At 45.8% G+C, this 27,253-nt stretch overlaps 1 pseudogene; it reads right to left on the bottom strand.

Annotated features, from left to right (window-relative positions):
- LOC119358300 lies at window positions 1–2,747 on the bottom strand (annotated as a pseudogene).
- Window positions 2,748–27,253: the final 24,506 nt, after the last annotated feature.

Genomic DNA, 27,253 nt, shown 5'->3' with positions numbered 1-27,253 from the left:
TGATTGTTGTAGCATTAATCTCTCCAGGTTATATGCATATATAGTAGCAGGAAGCAAGTCCAATTTAAGTATTTATTTGGTAAGCATGTCACCATAAACATACAAAAGCAAGGGGGAATCAGACATTAGACAAATTAGATTTTAGAATGAAATAAGAGACTACAGTTGAAGCACACCTAATCATCAATTATGTAATCTTGCTAAACACAACAAGATGTCTAAATGTTGACAGATCCATACATTGAACATTTATTCGAAGTTATTGTGTTCTAACATGCACACTCACACCGAGTTTTGCCACTCTGAGAATTGTATGAACTTTTATTCTGAACTAAATTATTTTTCTTATGATTCTTTTGTGGCTCACGAATTCATAAACACATCAACTTTTAAAAAGTAACATTTCTATTTCTAGAACTACCAAGTAACAGTTCCAGCCATCTTGAGGAATTGGGGAAGATAATCCAACTATAACAACATAAATCTTTATGAATCTAAACCTTGGCAGCCAAACTTGTGATTCACTATAGGTAAAAACTATCTTGGACAACTGTCCCTACATACTGGATGGCAAAAGGTCAGTGTGATTGCTATATTGTTTTAATGACAAGAGGCTTTGAAGACAATGCAGCAACGCACCAAAACAAAAGCTTTTTCAACCCAAACTTTGTCTTGAGCTGAACCAGAAGTGTCGCCAAAAAAGGAAATCGTAACATCAGGTAAAAGATGACAGATCGGCCAGAACCTTGCAAAATGAAGAGACGCATGTAAAGATTGAATCTCCTGTTAAAATTATATCCAGAGAAAAAAAAGGTAATATGACACATCGACACAAGAAATCATAGTATCTATTTCTCAAACACTAATTAACAACACTTAGATCCGGACATGATGTTATACTATTCTTTAGCCAACAAAATATTACCAATCAATTTCACCAAGGTCGCAAGGGGATGTGGTTGGCAAGTGAAACTGAAACCATCTATTTAGTCGCAAATCCTGCAACACTCTATATATTACTCCCGTGAGCTAAACTATGAACTGGAATCAGTACAGAGCTAGTGCTATTTTTAGAATTAATTTTCCCTGTTTTAGTTTGCTAGCTTCTTGAGTTTAAAGCAAACTGCACCTATAATTATTTATGTAACAAGTTTTGGTTCTTGTTCACATTGTGCACATGCCTCTACTTGTGGACACAAGCCTTATTGATCTACATTACCAGTACCATGCATGATTTCTTACAGTGTAGTGGCATCAGGAAATTAAGTCTGATTTGAATGCTAAAATACGGTAACTTCACCTTTTTATGCTTGCCAAGAAAAAAAACACTTTCAGCTAGTAAAGAAGCAAACTAATGCTAAAATATGGTACAATGTTTACTCAAACTGTTCAATCCTAAGTTTTATTTGATATTGGCCGTGGTCAACTCCGACAACTTAAAGAGTTATCTTCAATAAACAATTATACAAACGTCACACCGTATCCTAATCAACACACGTATGCTCTATACATTATTATGGCTTTTAGATATTGGGCCGAGCTATACTGCTGAACAATAGACACTAAGCGGAAGAAATAATAATGAACACATTAGTTTTGACACAATGTTATGCAGATTAAGCAATCTAACTTGCAATTCCAGAGATAGTAGCTCTATTAATTTTACTTTCCGCGATACCACGAAAGCTTGTCATTGTGGCCGCGGTGGTGCAGGTAGGTGACAAAAGTCCAGCCACATAGCAAAAATCTGCAGGAAAATTCATATCAGAACTTTGGGCAGGAAGTAAGGCTACAAATGCAACAAGAGCAGATACTACACACACATGCCCAGTAGGGGACGGCGTATAGCTTGAGTATCTAAAAAGGCCTTATCACGACGGTGAGCCCAGCGAGGAGGTCAGCCATGGCAAGCCATCACATCCGTCTTCTCATTCAGCTGGAACAAATCGCTGCACGGGTGTAACTGCGATCCTGACTTCCCTGGACTGCTCGACCACTGGACAGGTTGAACAGAAACAGTACCGTCAGCAATCACATTACCAAGCATATGTGACCTCATGAACAAAAATTAATCTGCAGAAGTAAGCACAATCAAAGATCATGTTGGCTTATTTGGCATCACCAAGTAGAATGGGTAAACGAGCATTGGGAACGGTAGCGCAAATCGAAGCTTCCGGGTGGCACTGTCCAGGCTCCTATACAGCTTCTGGGGAAGCTGAAATTTGCAGCAACAGTTGATTCAAAACAAGATGACACCAGGTTAATCAAATTCCTCAAGAACATGAGCAAAGTGAGCAGCCACAAATTTGGAATCTATGTAGCCCACGTACCGGATACCAAGACTCGTCCTTCTCAATGTGGCCATGGTTCTGGTGGTGCGTCCAGTGGCTAATCCGGAGGAGTGGAGGATGTGTCTGTTGACGATGTTCAGTTTGGCGTTGTTGGAAGCTCACAAGGCCGCTGCGGCAGCAACCATCCACGGAGAGAGAGATGGCGAGCTCACAAGCCGGAGACGCACCAGTTGTGTCTTAGGACGAAGAGCGGCCAGAACATGGTGTCCTGTGCGACGCAGTAGACTGGCCAGGCAGGCGGCGGCGAGGGCGACAACGACACAGAGCGACGGCAGGGCAACCTGGAGCCGACGCCTCCTCTCTGATGACCACCGATGCCCTCACCACCTCCCCTGATGCAATGGCCGCCCCGAACCAACCACCAAACGCGAGCTCTGCCGCACCGCCGTCGTCCATCCCCGGAGTCGCACACCGCTCGCCAAAGCCACCGCAGCCGAGCCCAGCCGGCCAGATGTGACCAGAATGGGCACACACACAGCCAACCACAATGAAGCCTCCACTGCCAGTGACAACACCGGCCCGATCTGGAGCATCGAGCCCCCGCATCGGCTGCCGCCACCGCCGCATATCCACCCACCGTAGACACCGACGCCGCCGGCAGCACCACCGTAGGCAAGGCTGCAAACCCTACCGCGCCGGGCATCTTCAGCTGCGAGATCCCCGTGGCGGCCCCCACGAGGCGGAGAGAACGGGTCCCGCCGCTCCCGGCTACGAGCGGGCTTTGCCCGCCGGAGGCTACCGGCGACGGGGAGAGGAGGGAGGAGTCGAGGGGGCTGCTGGCCGGAACGGAGTCGTCGCCGCCCGTGGCGTCGGGAGGAGCGACGTTCGCGGTTGAGCCTCCCCGGGGTCCGCCTCCCCGCTGGAAAAAAATCAGGTACGATCGGGTCGCACGAGGCCAAACGGGAGACCACCTCGCGCGCATGACATCTGGCAGTACGAATCTTAACGCAGCGTTCGCCTGGCTTCCAGCGCATAGTCCTAGCCATCTCCGGCCCGGCCCCGTCGGCCCACCCAGACCCGGCCCTAAAATCCAGGGCCTAGGCCCGATGGGCTTGCCCATGGGCCAGGATTGGGCCTGAGTTTTGAGCCCACCAGCAGGGCCTGGACGGGCTTGGGCTTGGCATATTGGCATTTTAAAGAAGAGGCCCAGCCCACAGCCCTAAGGGCTTTTAAGGGCTTTTTACCAGATGGGGTGGGTTTGGACTTAAAAAGTAGGCCCGATGGTAGGGCCTAGGAGGGCTTGGGCCTTAATTTTCTACCACGGGCTTTTTAAGGCCCGGCCCTAGCCCGGCCCATGGCCAGGTACACTAGTAGAAAAATGGTCATTTGTCTCGGTTCATAAGGCCCATTTGTCCCGGTTGTGGAACCGGGACTAAAGGGTCGTTACTAATGCCCTGTACCTTTAGTCCCGGTTCTTATATGAACCGGGACAGATGGGCCTCCACGTGGCCACTGCGGCGAGCCCAGACAGGAGGCCTTTGGTCCCGGTTGGTAGCACCAACCGGGACCAAATAAGCGTCCACGTGTCAGCATTTCAGGGGCTGGGGTTTTTGTTTTTGTTTTGAAAAGGGGGGGTTATAGGGGGTTTTGGGGGGTTAGTTTAGGTGTTTTATATATTGTGTTAGCTAGCTAATTAATAGAGAGAAGTATGTGTCCTTTTCTATCTCCTTTGCTTGGTCGACGCTACGTACTATATGTATAGAGAGGACTCGACACGCTAGCTACTAAGCAAATGAAGGAAACAGAAAATCGTCATGAACGTACATATGCATACAGAGAAGAGTGGTATCGACCTCTCCTTCTCCGAGAGATTGGTCGAACAACAAGTTTTCATATCTCTTACAATATAATCCCCTAATTATATACGAACTTAGGTTCCACATGGTATTCTCCGTCTTTAGCGATCACGTGGTCAAAAAAGAATGCCACCAATTCCTTCTTGAATTGAATGCGATCTGGTGGTAGGAGTTCATCCCACATCCGAAACACCTAAATTTGAAGAAGGGGATCAATACATATATATATGAATGAATGAAATCAACACAAATGATGGTAATAAAATAAAATTGTGAATACTATTGCTTACGCACTTCATATTGTTTGTCAGAGTAGCCCCGCTCACAGGTCATGTGGCGGATGCACTCGCAAACGTAGTATCCACAGTAATTAGTCCCGGCTTCCTGGCATAACCACTTTACAAGAAATAAAGGTCAATCAAACTGATAAGCAAGCATACTAAATGGTATTGATAAAACTAGCGCTTGAATCACTAGGAGATGCGCGGAACTAGGTAGTAGTACTTACTTTCGGATGTTTAAATTGCAGCTTCTTCGACAGTCCCGGAGTTTTTGAGGTGAATTTTTTCCAAACCCTGCCAGACAAAGAAAACAATTACTTGATATCAGGAAATGGACAAAGTTTAATATCATGGTGCGATAATGATCGATTTAACTTACTTCTCGAGCATTTCAGTCATGTCCGCATACTCCCGGGGATCTTTTCGTCTCGAGTCAAAGACGGTTACTAGTCCCTGCTCAAGCTTAATCTCTAGGAGAATATAGTAAAAGCTGCGCACGCATGCATAACTCATCAATTACTCTCTCCATCCCAAAATTCTTGTCTTAGATTTGTCTAGATACAGATGTATCTAATACTAAAGCGTGATTTGAAACATCTGTATTTAGACAAATCTAAGACAAGAATTTTGGGACAGAGGGAGTACATTACTATAACCTCGAGTAATAAGGGAAAACCAAATATGCAAAAGACAGTAGCACTCACTTGAAATTGTAAGGAAAGAATATTATATATTTGTTTTGATTTAATACCAACGATCGTAGCAAGTTGGCCTCGACCTCTTTATCATGTTTATCAACCTGATAAGCATGCAAACCGCATATGGGAGGGGATGGCCCTAGCTGCATGCCTACTCCTGGGATAGCCTTTGCTTTGCACATACCAAATCACAACAGGTGCGCGCACGGAGATTCTACCACCACCACCTCATTAATTGCCACATGCCGTACCTACTAGGCTACTACGTACATGGCCCCGCAAGTGAAACGAAAAATAGCTGCCGTTACTTGGACTTGATTGCTCTGTTGTTGGCCTCTCAAAACAATCAGCTAGCTCTTTGTTAATCAGTTCATGAGAGAAGTTTCTTTTGGCATGAAGAGAAGAATTAGAGGCAAGAGCAGAGACCTACAAACTTGCATTGAATGTAATGGTTTAGTCCACAAAGTTGTAAAAGATGATCAACTCATCCACAAACTTGAAATGTATGGGATGATTTAGTCCACAACCAACCAGGAGCGGACAAATGGCGCCTCATTGGCAGCTTCGTGGCACAACCTGTCTGTCTGGCGTTTTTGCGAAACAATCCTCCAAGTTTATGGAATCACGCCCGCGGTACATGCCTGGGCTGCCCCGGTTATTTAATGATACGCAGAGTAGCTGGTGCATCCAGATTTCCTGCCGAAAAAGAAACACACGGACAAGCAGCGCGGCATGCATGCAAGGCATGGTCCAAAAGCCTACAAGCACTTCTAGTTAGTCAGGAGTATGCAACCACTATTCACAGATCACGATATGCATCCTTATTCAGAAAAAAATAGTTACAAGTAATTTTTTTGGGGGAAAAATAGCTAAAAGCACTGCAAGTTTTTTCTTTTTTTGCGGGGAAAACCACTGCAAGTTAGTCAGGAGTAGGCCGCCACTATTCACAAATCACAATATGGCTTAGAGCCTCTACAGTCGGACGCCCCAAATCCGATCCATCAAATGTCCGTGAACGCGACTTGGCGCGTCCGCGGACAGTGATCAATTACGTCTTAAATATTTGATTCTACAAGGACACCTCAAATTAGAAATCTCAAATCCAAAATTATTACATGCAATGTGAAACCTAATCTAAGCAAAGCTCGCTCGGTTCCACCGTGACAATGCCCGGCGGCCGGCTGCGCTCCCAGATTGTTGGTCCGGTCGCCGACAAGGTAGAGTAGGGCATGGGACACGAGCCGGCTAACGGGACTCAAGGCGCCGCCGTCTCCCATGCCCTACTCTTCCTCGTCGGAGCCCGAAACCCGAACGGTGCCCGTGGACATCAGATTGATGATGGATCTGTTCTGGGACGAGCCGACGACATCCACCACGACGCGTTTACATCGTCCGGACCGCTGCACCATACGGGTCACTTGAGAATGCGACTCTGCCTCGCCGACGTCCACCGCCGCGCCATGTTTTTGTTCGACGACGCCCATGGTGCGTCGATGGTTTCGGCGCCAACGGAGGGGTTGCGCGTCCACCACCGCGTTTGGATGCCAGACAGTCCGCACCGCCTCCGGTGAGGCAGCGACGACATACCTAGCGCCATTTGGTCGAACGCAATGGATTCCCGACGGAAGGAGTCTGACCACTGCCTCGCACGGGCCTCCTCCCGATAGCGACGAAGCGCAAGCTGGACGGTCATCTCCTCCTCGGGGGCATATGGGATGAGCTTCGGGTTGACGGATCTGGAGGTGAAGGACTCGGATCCGCTGCCCTCCATGCCGGAGGCGGCCGAAGATCGCCAGATGTGAGCTTGGATGGCGGAGGGGAGTGGACTGAAGTGGCTATGGTTTGGTCCGGCGAGCGGATGGGGAGGAATATATATGGGGTCGGGTGGGCCAGCGTGGACCGGGTCCGACGTGGCGGGCGCGCCCGGGTACGCCCATATCCGCCCCAATATTTCGGCTGGATATGACGGGTACCAGTCAGCCCAGGCATTTGATGCCTATTTAAGACACACGTATGGGTCGAAAATTTGTGACCAGTCAGTGATCGGACAGCCTGCCCGGGCGTATAAGTCGGATTTGGGGTGCCCGGCTATAAATGCTCTTCTGCTGTTAACTTTTTGATAGAAAATATATGGCGTCAAGATTTATACACATGATATATCAAGTTTAAAACTGATTAGTTGTCAAATTATAAAATACTAGTTGACTGATTACCAGTGCTTGGTTGTCAGATTTTACCATGCTTAATTACTAATCCCCACAAAAACAAGCTTTAACTGCTAGATTATAGATTAACAAGTACGTACTTAATTGTCAAATTAAACATGCCTAATCACCAGATTATGTGGTACTTAGTTGCCAAAGTTAATTTTTTTTTCTAGAATATGCACAAGCGTGTATATCATAAATTGCCAAAATGAAACATGCTTAGTCACCAAATTATATACTACTCCCTCCGTCCTAAAATATAAGAACATTTTTGACACTCGTGTAGTGTCAAAAATGTTCTTATATTTTAGGACAGAGGGAGTAGTACTTAGTTGCCAAAATAAATACACTTAGTTGCTAAAATAAGCCGCTTAGATGTAGGCTGTAGCAAACTGTAGCGCATTTTTATAGTACTATCTCCGTTCTGGTTTATTGGTCTCTATTGTAATATGTGCCAAATTTTAACCATAAATTTAATTAACAAAATGTTCATGCATGTCACAAAAAATTATATCATTGAAAACCATGCTCAAATACAAATCAACGATATAATTTTTGTTGACATGCATTAACATTTTATCAGTTAAATCTTTTGGTCAAAATTTAACACAAATTACAAAGAAAACTAATAAATCAGGACAGAGGTAGTAGGGTGCATCATAGCAAGCTCTTGGACTGACAGTGAGATAGATTACTCTCTTGCATCGTGTCCATCCAAAAGTGATCCAACGCCCACGCGAGCCGCCACACGGGGTGACGAGGGTGCACACTGCACAACTACTTTCCGAGGGCCATATCATTAAATAATCAAGTGGCAGCCCAGGCATGTACCATGGGTGTAATTTTCATAAACGTGGAGGTTTTTTTTGCAAAAACTCCGGGTCAAACGGCTGGGCCACGAAGCTGCCCGCGTGGCACCGTTTGTAAGCTTATGATTGGTTGTGGACTAAATCATCCCATGCATTTCAAGTTTGTGGATGAGTTGATCACCTTTTGTAACTTTGTGAACTAAACCATCATATTGAACACAAGTTTGTGGGTCTCTAGTGCTCTTGCCTCTAAAAATTACTTACAATATTTTTCATCTGAACAAATGAAATTAATTTACTAGTACTAGTACTAGTAGTACTAGTACACTTTAAATGCACATATACACTTGTGTTTCCGGCCCTCTCTTTATCTGATTTGATTTGATGCCTCTCACAAAATCACCCAGCCTCTGTGTAGTACGTACCCAGGCCGGACCAGCGGTCTATCATATCCCACGTCCCTGCATGTGTTATTGGCTGGCTTTTGTCGCGGCGCTCGCCGATGCGGGTCGGGTCGTGGTGCACGGCGGGCTGGAGTCAATTCATCATCTTTCTTCTAGCGCTGCCTCCGGCTGGTGTGTAGGCAGCGATTCATGTGGTACTAGATAGGAAGCGCGCCCTGGCGCGCGTTGCCCGGCCCAACCGCAAGATCCAAAACAGTATAGTAGTAGCTGAAAGCTCGAAGCATCAAGTTTGGCAAAAAGGAATAGATCAAAACCTACACAGTATGATAAATCAAAATTATAGCAAGTTATTTATATAGAAAGCAACACACTCCATAGGTCTTTCATAATAATTAGATCAAGTCATTTGTATATTAAGAGACTGGAGGCTGAGTAGTGCATTAGAGGATAGCCGTACAATACAGAATATATATACCATTGCTCTGGACAGAAGTGTAGAAAAGCACAATTACACTGATTGTGTTCTGTGAGTACATCCTTCGACGGTAAATGGCTCTACAAATTCCAAGATCGATGATCCAACATGATATAAAGAATGAGATTCTCACAATAAATATAGTCAACCTGTGGTTGGAATATACTATAAGCAATGAAAGTAAGTATATCTTTGGGCAGCAGCTCAATGCCGCTTAATGATCTCATAGTCCCAACACTTCTGAGAAGCAGCTTGACTCCCTTAATGATCTCTACATAGTTAGGAATATAACCCTCTTCACCACTGACCATAAAAGGAGATAAATGCGAACGGAGGAATCCTGAGATAAAATGAAAATTATCAACTTCATCACTGATGCTTGGGTGTAGTTACTTGAAAACTTATTTTGCATAGCATACCTAATAGGTAGTAGACAAAATCTATCAGTTCAGTTATAAACTTCAGGAATACTACAGAAAAGAAGAAATCATTACTTAGTAAAGTGTTTTTCTCAAAGATAGTTTCGAGAGAGGTTTGAAAAGAAAACAGAGTGCTGATTCTACAATTCAGCAGCAGGAATACACACATTTGAGTGATGCCACGCATATCAGCATATACATATTATACATAACTTGTTGATAACAGAACCGAGAGTATGCCTTAATGAGAAACTCAGCGATAACAGAACCGAGAATATTAATAACTTAGCTCTGATAAGAAAAATAAATCAACGATAGATTATCGAAAGGCCCTCACCATTATGTAAAAACAATGACAGCATAAATGTGACCAAGAACCAAAGGAGCAGCGGCAGCAGTAATGGACGATGAATCAAAGACAGATTATCCAAGCCAAAGGAACAGGGAATATAGCATATAATGTAAAAAACAATGACAACTCGCATAATAATAACAAAAGGCAGAAGAAAATTCTCTGGGAAGGAGACATTTGTCAGAGCAATGACCAAGAACCAAAGGAGCGGTGGCAGCAGTAATGGACGATGACCCTAAGAAACCTAATAAGTAAATGTAAACAAAGCTCACAGCTATATACAACAGACAAAGCCAAACGGAATGCAAAGATCAATTGTGTAATAGAAATCAGGAAACCAATCTGAATGTAAACAATTTAAACAGTAGGCAAATGCCACAAAGCTGCTTGAGTTCAAGTTATTCTCCTATTTAATTATCCAAAGAAATAGATATATGCCATACTTGCTCGAATAAATACACACACCTCATATGCTCATATAAAAAAACTAAATCATCATACCCATAAGATATCCAAATCATCATGTTATATATTTGCATGGAGATGATCTTTAAGACAGAACTCAATAAGTCAGTGGTCAGGCAAGACTACCATTTAGAAACCATTGAGAGATTACCCAAAACCCAAAAGCGTTGTTCCGCATAGAACACCAATTAGATCATGAGAACTTAGAAACCATTTAACTTTAGACATTGCTACCTTTCAATTGGAAAACATCACATCTGTGTATGAAGATGCATGGCACTAACAAAACTTCCAGTACTATAAGAAAAGAAATAACACCTGGTTATTTTAATTACTTGTGATTCTATCTACCATTGATTTATGATTTGAAACTGTTTACTTTCTAGCTCTTGATTCTATATTCCATCATAGGTAAATGTTAAGTTTTCTTCTTAATTGTGTAAGAAACACTAAAAATTATTGACGGCATTCAGATATCTCGCTCCAGCGCAATATAAATTCCATCGGTTAATTTAGATATTGGTAAAAGTCATATTTATAACCATTAATTACATCTGATATACTCTTATTTTGTCTTGATATGGAATAATCATATAGAGAGACACATGACGTATTTTCTTATTTTGTCAGAACTGAAAAAACCACTTATAGAGACACACGGTAGGCAAATGTCCTGAACAATGCTTCCATCTCATGCCTTGAGACTTGATTTAATTTTAGAAAAAGAACCTTGAATCAAACAACCCAAACGGTGGTAAGAATAAATTGGGAGGAGGAGCTCACATGAAGAGGTGCAAGAAGAGAGAGGATACCACGGTGGGAGGTGCAGGCCTTCGGTTACCTTCATAGGAGCAGGGTAGCAGACTCGTGTCATCAGTGGTGGGTCTCAACCTGGACAGATTATCAAGCACCCAACAATTAAGATTCAACCTCGTGTCAAAAAATGCTTGGATAATAGTCTGGTGGTCAGGAAATTTTTAACATAAATTGCTTCGATATTAGCCTGGTTGGAATCTTACCAGATGAGTGGAGATTCATGTATGTGGAACTTCATACGCAGCTACAGAATCATAAGAATTGTCCATCAATATGTCCTGCCACAAAGAACGTTTAATTAGGTGCTAAATAGATGCATCACCAACAATATATAAATCTGCCAATTGTGAGCGAGAAGCCAAGTAAAAGGAAAAGGCTGACAATTGTAACCATGAAATGGCTGCAAGCATTTCTAGCCATAAGGCAGATGATAATAAGGAGGATACTTGACAAAACGCAATAGAAAAATAAGGGAACATCCACAACCAGAAAATAGTGGGATTCCCCACCACTATCGCTCCAGAGGCACCAAGAACAAAGCTATAAAAGGCTCAGGACATGAACTGATTCAGTTCCAACCCATAGCTCAATGATCCCCATTAAACTGGTGCGGTGCTACCACGAGGAAAACAAAGCAAGCGGGTAACAACTAACAATAGGAAGTCGAGCGTAACAGCAAGCATTGAAGCAACTGAATTCAGCAGGCTTTAATCCAAGATTGGACTGTACAGCACACATGCACACCTATCGAATCCAATCCAATCATTATAATTCCCAGACCGTCGCACCTTAAAAAAACTACACGGGCACTTCACATGTAGAAAACTAACGAAATTGAGCGCGGAGACAACTTAACTAAGCAGGTTCAAGGACAGTAGAATTCATGGCACATATGTAACTTACCAACATGTAGTTTTTCTATCATGCAACTGTCCTAAATAAATGTTTCCATGAACAACATAATTACATAAAGATGCAAAAATAAATATGAATGGAGGATAGACCTCACTCCCCACTAAGCTGCCAAGATATGCCACACCCTTGATAACTGAAGATGCATTAGTATAATCTGTAATCAATAGGAACAAACTGTAACGCCCTCGATGCGGCTATATCTCCTACGTGTCGAAGCACGATTTAGAGGCATAACCGCATTGAAAGCAATATCGCAAGTAAGGTAATCTTCACAACAACCCATGTAAATAGATAAAAGGGGGAAAAGGTACATAGTTGGTTTACACTCGCCACGTCACACAAATACATGAATAACATTACAATCATCCAATACACTCATGGTCCGACTACGGTATCAAAATAAAGATCACCCCTCCACATGCGACAAAGTCCCCGATCGCCCCAACTGGGCACCACTACTGATCATCTGGAAAAGACACATAGTAACAACGAGAGTCTTCATCGAACTCCCACTTGAGCTTAAGCGCATCGTCTGGAATAGTATCATCGGTCCCTGCATCTGGTTTGGAAGTAATCTGTGAGTCACGGGGACTCAACAATCTCACACCCTCGCGATCAAGACTATTTAAGCTTATAGGTAAAGGCAAGGTAATATGTGGAGCTGCGGCAAGCGACTAGCATATATGGTGGCTAACCTGTTCGCAAAAGAGAGCGAGAAGAGAAGGCAAATGCACGGTCGAACAACTATGATCAAGAAGTGATCCTAGAACAACCTACGTCAAGCATTACTCCAACACCGTGTTCACTTCCCGAACTCCACCGAGAAGAGACCATCACGGTTACACACGCGGTTGATTTATTTTAATTAAGTTAAGTTTCATGTTATCTACATCGGACATTAACAAATTCCCATCTGCCCATAACCGCGGGCATGACTTTCGAAAGTTCAAATCCCTGCAGGGGAGTCCCAACTTAGCCTATCACAAGCTCTCATGGTCAACGAAGGATATTCCTTCTCCCGGGACATTTCGATCAGGCTCGGCATCCCGGTTACAAGACATCCTCGTCAATGGTAAAACTAAACCAGCAACACCACCCAGATGTGCCGACAAATCCTGATAGGAGCTGCACATATCTCGTTCTCAGGGCACACCGGATGAGCAAGACGTCGGGTAGGCCAGCCCAGAGTTGCCCCTGGTAGCCCCGGACATCGCTCAGTTGGACCAACACTTAGAGAAGCACTGGCCCGGGGGGGAGGGGTTAAAATAAAGATGACCCTTGAGTCCGCGAAACCCAAGGGAAAAAGGCTAGGTGGCGAATGGTAAAACCAATGTTGGGCATTGCTGGAAGAGTTTTATTCAAGGCGAACTGTCAAGGGGTTCCCATTATAACCCAACCGCGTAAGGAACGCAAAATCCGGGAACATAACACCGATATGACGGAGACTAGGGCAGCAAGAGTGGAACAAAACACTAGACATAAGGCCGAGCCTTCCACCCTTTACCAAGTATATAGGTGCATTAAGATAATAAGATAATATAGTTATATCCCAACAATAAACAATGTTCCAACAAGGAACGATCTCCAATCTTCACCTGCAACTAGCAACGCTATAAGAGGGGCTGAGCAAAGCGGTAACATAGCCAATCAACGGTTTGCTAGGACATGGTGGGTTAGAGGTTTGACATGGAAATTTAGGAGGCATGATAAGCAATTGGTAGGTATCGTAGCATAGGCATAGCAAAAGAGCGAGCATCTAGCAAGCAAAGATAGAAGTGATTTCGAGGGTATGGTCATCTTGCCTGCAAAGTTGTCAAAGTTGACTTGATCCTCGTAAGCGAACTCAACGGGCTCCTCGTTCACGAACTCGTCTCCCAGCTCTACCCAAACAAGAACAACAAGCAAATGGAACACAATCAACCATGTGCAATGCTCAAACAACATGATGTAAACATGGTATGATATGCGGGATGCGGTATGTGATACATATGCAAGATTTGACAAGGAATGATTGAACCTGGTCTCAACCTGGAAATCCAAGAGTGCCACTAGAAAGGTGAGGTGATTTCGGTTGAAACCATATAAAGATCACCAGAATCTGATGCACGGTTTGGAAATGGCAAGCAAAACAAATATGGCACCGGTCTGTGATAATCAGCAAGTGACCAACTAAATGCATCAAGATAAATATGCTACAGCACTCAAACATGACAACAAAATACATGGCAGGGATTCACTCATGAAGCTTGACAAAATATGAACACTGAGCTACGGGTAATTCATCCATTAACAGATTCAAACAAGCATGGCAAAAATGCAAATGATAACATGTTTCAAACTTTGTGAAATTAACATAAGTCTGGAATTTATCATCAGGAAGCACACTTTAGAGCATGAAAACTACATGCTACATGAACTTAACATGGCAAATCAAGGCATGGAATGAAGCTACTCAAAACACTTAACAAAAGTCCGTTAGTGACCTTGAGCCAAAAGGGATCAGAAAATACAATTGCAAGTGAACATGGCAAAAACATAAACAGATTCAGACTTTGTGAAAAACTGGAGCATGCAAATCAGTTAACGAGTAGGCATGTTAACGAGCTCGATGCACTCACTACAAAGCATGGCATGACAAACTAAGCATACACTCATCAAGAATACATAGTATAGAAGATAGACATGGCAAGAACAACAACATAGCATGCACGGATCAATAGCAACATCCTCGGCAAAATCGCTAAACATGTCAACAATCTGCCAGGATTATTTTATAGCAAAAGTAGAGCTTGATTGACTCAAGCTAGGCTGCTCCATAAATGCAAACAAAGACATGGATGGATAGAGCACCACAATGTTAACAAAACATCCTTACTGATCATCCTCAAAAGAGGCACGGATCACTAGGAAACAAAATGCACATATGGCATAACGACAAAAACAGAACAAGGACTTAGTAAAATTCAAAGTCCCTGAAATCAGCATTACCGATTACGCTACTTTTCAAGCTTGTTCTAGTCACCACGAATATCAAAAAAATACATGGCAAGCACCTCTGTAAAGATGGCATGGCATATAACAAAACTCATGTAGAGCTCAGGATCATAGCATGCACACATTAATCATGGCAAAAATGACAAATAGCTATTTGCCGAAACGGATCTGCCAAATTCATCACATAGACCTCTTCCAATAGCATTTCAGGCATCAAGATGAGCTCAAATGAAAATCATGCAATGAGATGAAATGGTGTACTCGTCGAGAAGAACATTTTGATATGCTACACGCACAAATCGGAGCTACGGATGCAGAGATATAGCATGCCAAAGTTTGCAAAAAAAATTAAGGTTCGGGGATGAAAAAGTCAACCCTCGCGAAAACTGGATCTGGATCTGGCGCGTGACACTGTTCACCGAAGAACGCACTTCAAGGCACCGCCGGAGGTCGCCGGACTTGGCGGGCCCGCCGGCCGGAGGAGGTGGACGACGGCGGGGTGGCGCGGCGGAGAGACCGGGGCGGCGAGGCGCGGCCAGGCGGCGAGGTGGCACGGCTCCGTCGCCGTGCGCGCCGCTGGCAAAGCTTGCCGGAGCTCGGCGGCCGGGGATGGCGGGCGGCGGCGTCGGGCGTCTCGGGCGGCCGGATGGGAGGAAGACGACGGCGGGGTCTCGGGCGAAGGCGCGAGGAGGCGGCGGAGAAGACCGGGCTGGGAGGGCCCCGCACGGGCCTCGCGGGCCTGCGGGGTCGGTGGCGAACTGGGGACCGGCCCAGGGACACGTGGCGACGGCGGATTGGTCCGACGGAGCGGGCGGACACGTCCGCTGCCCGGATTTTTGTCCGGCGGTGGCTGTGGAGTTTTTAGGGTTAGGGGGAGAAAGAGACCCGGAATTTTTGGAGGAGGGGCTATAAATAAAGGTAGGAGGAGCTAGGAGACTCCAAATGAGGTGCGGTTTTCGGCCACGCGATCGTGATCGAACACTCTACATGATGGAGAGGGTTTTGGTGGGTTTTGGGGCAAATTGGAAGGGTGTTGGGCTGCAACACAAACGAGGCCTTCTCGGTCCCTCGATCAACCGTTGGAGTATCAAACAAAGTCCAAATGGTACGAAACTTGACAGGCGGTCTACCGGTAGTAAACCAAGGCCACATGGCAAGTCTCGGTCCAATCCGGAAATGCTTAAACCCCACACACGAAAAGAGGTAGAAAGGGGCACCGGAGGAGATAGGAGCGCCGGAATGCAAAACGGACAACGGGAAAATGCTCGGATGCATGAGACGAACACGTATGCGAATGCAATGCACATGATGACATGATATGAGATGCATGACAAAGGCACCAACACACGGAGACAAAAACCCGATCCCGAGGAAAATAAAATAACTTAGGCCGGAAACGGCAAGAGTTGGGATACAGATAAGGTAAATTACATCCGGGGTGTTACAACACTCCACCACTATGAAAGGATCTCGTCCTGAGATCTAGGACTAGAAAAACATCGGGTACTTAGAACGGAGGTGATCCTCGCGTTCCCAGGTGGCTTCACGGTCGGAATGGTGTGACCACTTGACTTTGAGGAATTTGATTGACTTATTGCGAGTCTTGCGCTCAGTTTCTTCAAGGATAGCAACGGGGTGCTCACGATAAGAAAGGTCTTCTTGGAGATCAATGTCTTCGAAGTTGACGGTGCGGTCAGGAGTCTTGAAGCACTTGCGGAGCTGAGAGACATGGAACACGCCGTGCACGTTTGTAAAGTTGGAAGGAAGCTCGAGTTGATAGGAGAGATCGCCTCTCTTGCTGACGATCTTGAAAGAACCCACGTATCTAGGGGCAAACTTCCCTTTGATACCGAAGCGACGAGTACCTTTAATTGGAGAGACGTGGAGGTAAACATGGTCTCCAATCTCGAAAGCCAAATCACGATGCTTACTATCATAGTAGCTCTTCTGGCGCGATTGCGCTACTTTGAGGTTATCACGAATGGCTTGGCACATCTCCTCTGCCTCTGTGATCAAGTCATTTCCAAGAAGTTGACACTCACCGGTCTCTGACCAGTTAAGAGGAGTACGGCACTTCCTGCCATAGAGAATTTCAAATGGGGCCTTGCCCGAACTCGCTTGAAAGCTGTTGTTGTAGGAGAACTCGGCATATGGAAGACAATCTTCCCACTTCATACCGAAAGAGATAACGCAAGCCCTGAGCATATCTTCGAGAATCTGATTGACACACTCGACTTGGCCGCTAGTTTGAGGATGAAAAGCTGTGCTGAAACGGATGTTGGTGCCCATGGCCTTCTGAAAAGAATCCCAAAACTTCAAGGTGAAGATGCTACCACGATATGAAGAAATCAACTGTGGAATACCGTGCAGAGAGACAATCCGAGAGGTATAAAGCTCTGCCAATTGAGCTGCTGTGATAGACTCTTTGATAGGTAGAAAGTGAGCCACTTTAGTGAGTTTGTCGATGACAACGAATATAGCATCATTGCCACGCTTGGACTTTGGAAATCCCGTCATGAAGTCCATCTCAATGTGGTCAAACTTCCATTCTGGAATGACAAGAGGTTGGAGGAGACCAGCTAGTAGTTGGTGTTCTGCCTTCACTCTTCTGCAGACATCACATTCATTCACGAACTGAGCAATCTCGCGCTTCATACGAGTCCACCAATATGAATGCTTGAGGTCCTGTTACATCTTTGTACTTCCAGGGTGGATAGAGAGGAGTGAATTGTGAGCCTCGTTCATAATGACTTTACGATGGTCACCTTTAGGCACAACAATGCGATCCTCGAAGAAAAGAGTATCCTTGTCATTAAGGTGATAGCACGTGTACTTGGGTTGACTCTTGGCAATCCCAATCTTCACCTTCTTCACCATATCATCAAGAAGTTGAGCCTCGCGAATTTGATCTTCCAAAGTAGGAGAGACTTGGAGGTTGGCGAGGAAACCTTGAGGAACAACTTGAAGATTGAGTTTGCGGAAAGCTTCACAAAGCTCGGGTTGGTAAGGCTTGAGAATCAGACTATTGCAGTAAGCCTTCCTGCTCAACACGTCAGCAATTACATTGGCCTTGCCTGGAGTATATTCGATACTCGGATTATACTCTTGAATCATTTCGACCCATCGAGTCTTCCTGAGGTTGAGATTAGGCTGAGTGAAGATGTACTTGAGACTCTTGTGGTCAGTGAAGATGTCCACTTTTCTTTCCAATAAGAGATGTCTCCAAGTCAAAAGAGCATGCACAACTGCCGCCAACTCGAGGTCGTGAGTGGGGTAGTTTTTCTCGTTGAGCTTCAACTGGCGAGAGGTATAAGCCACAACTTTCTTCTCTTGCATCAACACTGCACCAAGACCTTGAAGAGAAGCATCACAGAAGACCTCGAACGGTTTGGATTCATCAGGAGGAGTCAGAACTGGAGCAGTGACTAATTTCTCTTTCAGGGTGTTGAAAGCGATGTCACATTCAGGAGACCAAATGTACTTCACGTGCTTCTGGAGAAGGTTGGAAAGCGGCTTCGCGATCTTTGAGAAGTTCTCAACAAACCTTCGACAATAGCTTGCGAGACCAAGGAAGCTGCGGAGTTGCTTCATGTTCTGAGGTGGTTCCCAATTCACAATTGCAGACACCTTCTCAGGATTCACTGCTATGCCCTTGGCAGAGATGATATGCCCAAGATAGAGAACCTCATCGAGCCAAAACTCGCACTTTGAAAACTTGGCGTAGAACTGATGTTCTCTGACCTTATCGAGCACCAAACGCAAGTGCTTGGCATGATCTTCCTTGTTCTTGGAAAAGACCAAAATGTCATCGAGGAAGACCAAGACAAAGTCATTTGTGTAATGGTTGAAGATGAAGTTCATCATGCGAGAGAAAGTCGGAGGAGCGTTGACGAGGCCAAAAGACATGACAGTGTATTCATATGAACCATAGAAAGCCGTCTTGGGAATATCTTGCTCACAAATTCGGATATGGTGATAGCCCATACGGATTTCAAGCTTGGAGAATACTTGACCACCTTTGAGTTGTTCAAACAGCTCGTTGATGTTGGGAAGTGGGTACTTGTTCTTTATAGTCTTCTTGTTCAATGGACGGTAGTCAACACAGAGTCAGTCCGTTCCATCCTTCTTCTTCACAAAAAGAACTCCACAACCCCACCGAGAAGAACTAGGTCGGATGAGACCCATACGCTCTTATTCATCGAGTTGCTTCTTCAGCTCCTTCAACTCTTTAGGTCCCAGCTTGTAAGGACATTTGCAAACAGGTTCCGTACCAGGCTCAAGATCGATGACAAATTCAACTTGCCGGTGTGGAGGCATTCCTGGAAGCTCTTCTGGAAAGACGTCTTGATATTCGCAAACGACTGGAATTTGCGAGATGGCCTCCATCTCATCCTTCTCATTGAGAGAAAACAGACGAATGGTATCATCCCTTGCGGCAAAGACAATTACATCCTCGGACGAATGAGTCAATTGAATCTACCTGGCAGCACAATCAAGCTGAGCCTTGTGCTTAGAAAGCCAATCCATACCAAGAATAAGATCAAATCCGAGTTACCAAGGACCATTGGATAAGAAAGAAACTTGTAGTCACCCAACGTGATAGTAACATCCGGAGCCATCATTTTGGTGTTCATGAACAAACCCGGAGAAGAAACCGCTATCGGCTTAGGCAAATCAACAGTATGCACATCATGCATGGAAGCAAAAGGCTTCAATAAAAATGACAAAGATGCACCGGTATCAAAAAGAACTCTTGCGGAAATGTCTTTAATAGGAAGGTTACCCATAATCACATCTGGCGAGTCCTCTGCCTGAGCTGCGTTCAACAAGTTGACCTTAGCAGACTTGGGGTTATGCTTGACCACAGCTGTACTTGCCGATCTCACAGGAGGAGGAGGGGGGAGACGCCTCTGATTGAAGCATTTGTTGGCATAGTGACCCTTCTGTTGGCACTTGTTGCACGTGACCTCTGAAAGCGGACGGTGATACGGAGCACTTGATATTGGAGCTTGAGACGAAGTCTTGTTTTGAAAGCCAGGGTTGGGTGGGTGGGAAGATCCACTGCCACCTTTGCTCTTCTGCTGATAAGGCTGATGGAACGGAGGAGGAGGAAGCCAATACTTCTGCTGCTTAGCCACTTGAGTTGAGGAAGAAGGAGTTGCATCTCTGACTCGCTTCTTGGAAGCATCGCACTTCAGTTGAGCAGTCTCTTGCTTCATTTCCATGTTGTAAAACTCATCGTACCTCTTGGGCTCAAAGAGGATGAGAGCTAGCTGGATTTCTTCTCTGAGACCACCCCTGAATTGGTATATCATGCTCTTCTCGCAGGGACGTCTTGCTTAGCAAAACGGGCGAGCTTCTGAAACATTTTGTTGTACTCGTAAACAGACATAGTGCCTTGCTTCAGGTTGCGGAATTCCTCACGCTTGATTTCAACCACACTCTGAGGAATATGATGAGCTTTAAAGTCTTGACGGAATTCATCCCAGGTAATCACACGGCCTCCTCTGGAATCTTTGTACTGCTGAAACCATTCTGCAGCTTGGTCTTTGAGTTGGAAGGAGGCGAACTTGAAAAAGTCCTCGGGCCTGACGTTACTGCACTCGAAATGCTTGCATATGTCCACGAGCCAATCATCAGCGTCTGTTGCCTCAACACAATTGCTGAAGGTCTTTGGCTGGTTAGCAAGGAACTGGTTGAGTGTAGCAAACTGATTCTGATTGTTGCCATGACCCTGGTTCCCTTGGTTGCGCTCTTGAAGAATTTGCATGATCAGCTGCGTGTTTACATTGGTAGCGGCCATCACAGCTTGCCATGCCTCCGGAGGTGGAGGTGGTGGTGGCGGATCAGGATTCAGAGTCGTGCGTGTTGGAGGAGCCATCCTGAATAGGGTATATCCGTTAGCACATTGACAGGCAAATATTTAAGCTGGATCAAACGGGTTGAAATTGCAACATAAAGTCTTCACATCCGAACCAAATGAACGAATGCATTCCAATCGAAATGGTCACATATCCATAAATTGAAAAGCCACTTAGAATTGAGGTAGAAGAATAAAAACAAGGTACGGACAAGAACGAATACTTGGTGAGGATTACCCAATCCCAAACCAAATATCCGCAGAAGACGAACTAGAGCTACAAGAATTCCCACCTATGAAACTCCCGAACCTTTCCGGCTATGCAATCAGGTGTTGGGGATACAGGGGAAGCATAATATCTCACCCAAATCTAGCAAATCCTACATCCAGCTGTATCCATCCTTCAACACATAACCGAGAAACCTTCGGAAATTATTTACCTCAACCTTCGAAAAGCATCCGTTATACGAGTTATGGCAATACTCCCGAACTCCCGCCCCAGTACTGGGTGGCGTCGAGGTTATCTCACCAACAACTGCATAAAAAGATTTTCGTTGTCGGCGAAACTCAAGTATTCCAGAATCTCAACGATAAAATTGTGACGACAACACCTCGGAGCTCAACTCCCCGGGACACTGCCACAACCCCTAAATGACAGGAGGCACCAAGAACAATGTTCTCATCACAAATCGATCGGAACGATTCCAAGATACCCGCGTGATCCTAATTTTTTTAGTGAAATTTGAGAAGAGAAAGAGTCAAAACTCTACGTCAGGATGCCTCACCAGAGCGATGAAGGGACTGGGGAGTAAAAAGAATTCCTAACTCTCCGATATATAATTCCTAAATGACTCAAAACATTTTTCTAGACTCAACAACGCCAACGATTCGATCAAGAAGGGAGCTCCTAAGGTCGGGGAAGGCTCTGATTACCAACTTGTAACGCCCTCAATGCGGCTATATCTCATACGTGCCGAAGCACGACTTAGAGGCATAACCGCATCGAAAGCAATGTCGCAAGTAAGGTAATCTTCACAACAACCCATGTAAATAGATAATAGGGGAAAAAGGTACATAGTTGGTACACTCACCACATCACACAAATACATGAATAACATTACAATCATCCAATAAACTCATGGTCCGACTACGGTACCAAAATAAAGATCAACCCCCACATGCGACAAAGTCCCCGATCGCCCCAACTGGGCACCACTACTGATCATCTGGGAAAGACACATAGTAACAACGAGAGTCTTCATCGAACTCCCACTTGAGCTCAAGCGCATCGTCTGGAATAGTATCATCGGTCCCTACATCTGGTTTGGAAGTAACCTGTGAGTCACGGGGACTCAGCAATCTCACACCCTCGCGATCAAGACTATGTAAGCTTACAGGTAAAGGCAAGGTAATATGTGGAGCTGCGGCAAGCGACTAGCATATATGGTGGCTAACTTGTTTGCAAAAGAGAGCGAGAAGAGAAGGAAAATGCACGGTCGAACAACTATGATCAAGAAGTGATCCTAGAACAACTACGGCAACCATTACTCCAACACCGTGTTCACTTTCCGGACTCTGCCGAGAAGAGACCATCATGGTTACACACGCAGTTGATTCATTTTAATTAAGTTAAGTTTCATGTTATCTACAACCGAACATTAATAAATTCCCATCTGCACATAACCGCGGGCACGGCTTTCGAAAGATCAAATCCCTACAGGGGGGTCCCAACTTAGCCCATCACAAGCTCTCACGGTCAATGAAGGATATTCCTTCTCCCGAGACATTCCAATCAGGCTCGGCATCCCGGTTACAAGACATCCTCGACAATGGTAAAACTAAACCAGCAACACCACCCAGATGTGCCGACAAATCGCGATAGGAGCTGCACATATCTCGTTCTCAGGGCACACTGCATGAGCAAGATGTCGGGTAGGCTAGCCCAGTGTTGCCCCTGGTAGCCCCGGACATCGCTCAGTTGGACCTACACTTAGAGAAGCACTGGCCCAGGGGGGGTTAAAATAAAGATGACCCTTGAGTCCGCGAAACCCAAGGGAAAAAGGCTAGGTGGCGAATGGTAAAACCAATGTTGGGCATTGCTGGAAGAGTTTTATTCAAGGCAAACTGTCAAGGGGTTCCCATTATAACCCAACCGCGTGAGGTACGCAAAATCGGGGAACATAACACCGATATGACGGAAACTAGGGCAGCAAGAGTGGAACAAAACACTAGGCATAAGGCCGAGCCTTCCACCCTTTACCAAGTATATAGGCGCATTAAGATAATAAGATAATATAGTGATATCCCAACAATAAACAATGTTCCAACAAGGAACGATCTCCAATCTTCACCTGCAACTAGCAACGCTATAAGAGGGGATGTGCAAAGCGGTAACATAGCCAATCAACGGTTTGCTAGGACATGGTGGGTTATAGGTTTGACATGGCAATTTAGGAGGCATGATAAGCAAGTGGTAGGTATCGTAGCATAGGCATAGCAAAAGAGCGAGCATCTAGCAAGCAAAGATAGAAGTGATTTCGAGGGTATGGTCATCTTGCCTGCAAAGTTCTCAGCGTTGACTTGATCCTCATAAGCGAACTCAACGGGCTCCTCATTCATGAACTCATCTCCCAGCTCTACCCAAACAAGAACAACAAGCAAACGGAACACAATCAACCACGTGCAATGCTCAAACAACATGATGCAAACATGGTATGATATGCGGGATGCGGTATGTGATGCATATGCAAGATTTGACAAGGAATGATTGAACCTGGCCCCAACATGGAAATCCAAGAGTGCCACTGGAAAGGTGAGGTGATTTCGGTTGAAATCGATATAAAGATCACCGGAATCGGATGCACGGTTTGGAAATGGCAAGCAAAACAAATATGGCACCGGTCTGCGATAATCAGCAAGTGACCAACTAAATGCATCAAGATAAATATGCTACGTTACTCAAACATGACAACAAAATACATGGCAGAGATCCACTCATGAAGCTTGACAAAAGATGAACACTGAGCTACGGCTAATTCATCTATTAACAGGTTCAAACAAGCATGGCAAAAATGCAAATGATAACAGGTTTCAGACTTAGTGAAATTAACACAAGTCTGGAATTTATCATCAGGAAGCACACTTTAGAGCATGAAAACTACATGCTATAGAAACTTAACATGGCAAAGCAAGGCATGGCATGAAGCTACTCAAAGCACTTAACAAAAGTCCCTTAGTTACATTGAGCCAAAAGGGATCAGAAAATACAATTGCAAGCATGTGAACATGGCAAAAACATAAACATATTCAAACTTAGTGAAAAACTGAAGCATGCAAATCAGTTAATGAGTAGGCATGTTAACGAGTTCGATGCACTCACTATCGAGCATGGCATGACAAACTAAGCATACACCCATCAAGAATACATAGTATAGAAGCTAGACCTGTCAAGAACAACAACATAGCATGCATGGATCAATAGCAACATCCTCGGCAAAATTGCTAAACATGTCAACAATCTGCCAGGATTATTTTATAGCAAAAGTAGAGCTCGATTGACTCAAGCTAGGGTGCTCCATAAATGCAAACAAAGACATGGATGGATAGATCACCACAATGTTAACAAAACATCCTTACTGATTATCCTCAAAAGAGGCACGGATCACTAGGAAACAACATGAACATATGGCATAACGACAAAAACAGAACAAGGACTTGGTGAAATTCTAAGTCCCTGAAATCAGCATTACCGATTACGGTACTTTGCAAGCTTGTGCTAGTCACCAAAAATATCACAAAAATACATGGCAAGCACCTCTGTAAATATGGCATGGCATATAAAAAAACTCATGTAGAGTTCAGGATCATAACATGCACATATTAATCATGGAAAAAATGACAAATAGCTATTTGCTGAAACAGATCTGCCAAATTCATCATATAGATCTCTTCCAACAGCATTTCGGGCATCAAGATGACCTCAAATAAAAATGATGCAATGAGATGAAATGATTTACTCGTTGAGATGAACATTTTGATATGCTACACGCACAAATCGGAGCTACGGATGCAGAGTTATAGCATGCCAAAATTTGCAAAAAAAATTAGGTTTCGGGGATGAAAAAGTCAACCCTCGTGAAAACTGGATCTGGATCTGGCGCGTGACACTGTTCACCGGAGCACGCACTTCGAGGCACCTCCGGAGGTCGCCGGACTTGGCGGGCTCGCCGGCCGGAGGAGGTGGATGACGGCGGGGCGGCGCGACGGAGAGACCGGGGTGGCGAGGCGTGGCCAAGCGGCGAGGTGGCGCGGCTCCGTCGCCGTGCGCGCCGCTGGCAGAGCTCGCCGGAGCTTGGCGGCCGGGGATGGCGGGCGGCGGGACGGGAGGAAGACGATGGCAGGGTCTCGGGTGAAGGCGCGAGGAGGCGGCGGAGAAGACTGGGCCGGGAGGGCCCCGCACGGGCCTCGCGGGCCCGTGGGGTCGGCGGTGAACTGGGGACTGACCCAGGGACACGTGGCGATGGCAGATTGGTCCGGCGGAGCGGGCGGACACGTCCGCTGCCCGGATTTTTGTCCGGCTGCGGCGGGTGGAGTTTTTAGGGTTAGGGGGAGAAAGAGACCTGGGATTTTTGGAGGAGGGGCTATAAATAGAGGTAGGAGGAGCTAGGAGACTCCAAATGAGGTGCGGTTTTGGGCCACGCGATCGCGATTGAACGCTCTAGATGATGGAGGGTTTTGGTGGGTTTTAGGCCAAATTGGAAGGGTGTTGGGCTGCAACACAAATGAGGCCTTCTCGGTTCCTCGGTTAACCGTTGGAGTATCAAACGAAGTCCAAATGGTACGAAACTTGACAGATGGTCTACCGGTAGTAAAGCAAGGCCGCATAGCAAGTCTCGGTCCAATCCGGAAATGTTTAACCTCCACACACGAAAAGAGGTAAAAAGGGGCACCGGAGGAGATAGGAGCGGCGGAATGCAAAACGGACAACGGGAAAAATGTTCGGATGCATGAGACGAACACGTATGCGAATGCAATGCACATGATGACATGATATGAGATGCATGACAAAGGCAACAACACACGGGGACAAAAACCCGATCTCGAGGAAAATAAAATAACTTAGGCCAGAAACGGCAAGAGTTGGGATACAGATAAGATAAATTACATGCGGGGTGTTACACAAACATACATGTTGAATCACATGAAGCATGAACAGAACGCATTGGAGAAGAACAAACACCTTATGAACCCAGACTAACAAACTGGACAGTGAATCCACGGCGTATCATTTGGCTGGTCGTGTAGTTAGATCGGGGAGAGCATTGGCAGTGACCCTCCTGTTGAGTGCCAAGAGGAGGATGGATGGGAGGTTAGCGAGGAGAGATCGGCAGCAGAAAGTTAGGCACATACACATAGGTAGATAGGCTGCAGGCACATACCGAGATGGGAAGCGGCAAGGCGCACATACAGGTCCCGGCTGAAGTTGGGGAACACACAGAGGACCTCGAGTGTGCTGGTCCATGGCGCGCCACTGAGCTTGGCGCCGGCGTACGGCGTGCACGAGCAGCCAAACAGGAACCTCTGCGCGCAGTCCGCGAGGTTGGCACGGAAGTCCACCACGGCGGCCGTCGTGTCGGGGACCTTGCCGCACATAATTAGCACGAAGGTGTTGGTGCCGTTGCGGCAAGTCGAGCGGCATGGTGCCGACGCACCTAGCGCCATTGACCCACGACGCCTCTCTACTCTCCTCCGCTTGTGGCGCCGGCGGACTGCGGCCGCATCTGGGTTGGACGGCGACAGAGAGGATATGGAGGCGGCCAGCCGGGAGAAGGAAGGAGACGGCAGAGGCGCGTGGACGTGGACGGCACCATCGGCAAGAGGGGTGGAGCTAGGGATGCGGGGATGGGATGGCGGCTAGGGTTCATGCGAGGAACGAATGGGAGCACGAAGAGGATCAAGGGGACACGAGGATGGAGCGGTCGATCTAGCCCACCTCATCGAACCGTAGCCAACCAGCAGTCAACACGCAACCACCCAACATGTGAAAAACCAAAAATGCCCTTGGCGGGGCACAAGATTAAGAGGCGGTGGCACGAGATATTTGCTGTTGGAGGGCGCACTGTTTCGATCCAATGTCCCACATCTATCCATCTCATGATCGCGCGGTCTAAAATGCATCAAACAAATGATTTAACGGCCGAGAACACCTAAACTCCGAGGAGGATGGGGTTCTCCCAGTATGTATCTTACGCGATGTGTGGTGTTCAGTTGCTGACTTGCAGCTCGTCCATGGTTCGCCTGGTTGCCCAGCCACGGCATTGCCTTTGTTAGAAGGGAGAGAGAGGATTGGTGGAATAGTTCGTTGTATTGCTTGAGCCTCGTGGGCATATATATAGGAGTATATGATCTACT

This window comes from Triticum dicoccoides, chromosome 2A, assembly GCF_002162155.2.
Source record: "Triticum dicoccoides isolate Atlit2015 ecotype Zavitan chromosome 2A, WEW_v2.0, whole genome shotgun sequence".
Classification (NCBI taxonomy): Eukaryota; Viridiplantae; Streptophyta; class Magnoliopsida; order Poales; family Poaceae; genus Triticum; species Triticum dicoccoides.
The sequence above is the reverse complement of the archived record's forward strand: the minus strand, read 5'-3'. Positions and strand labels throughout refer to the sequence as shown.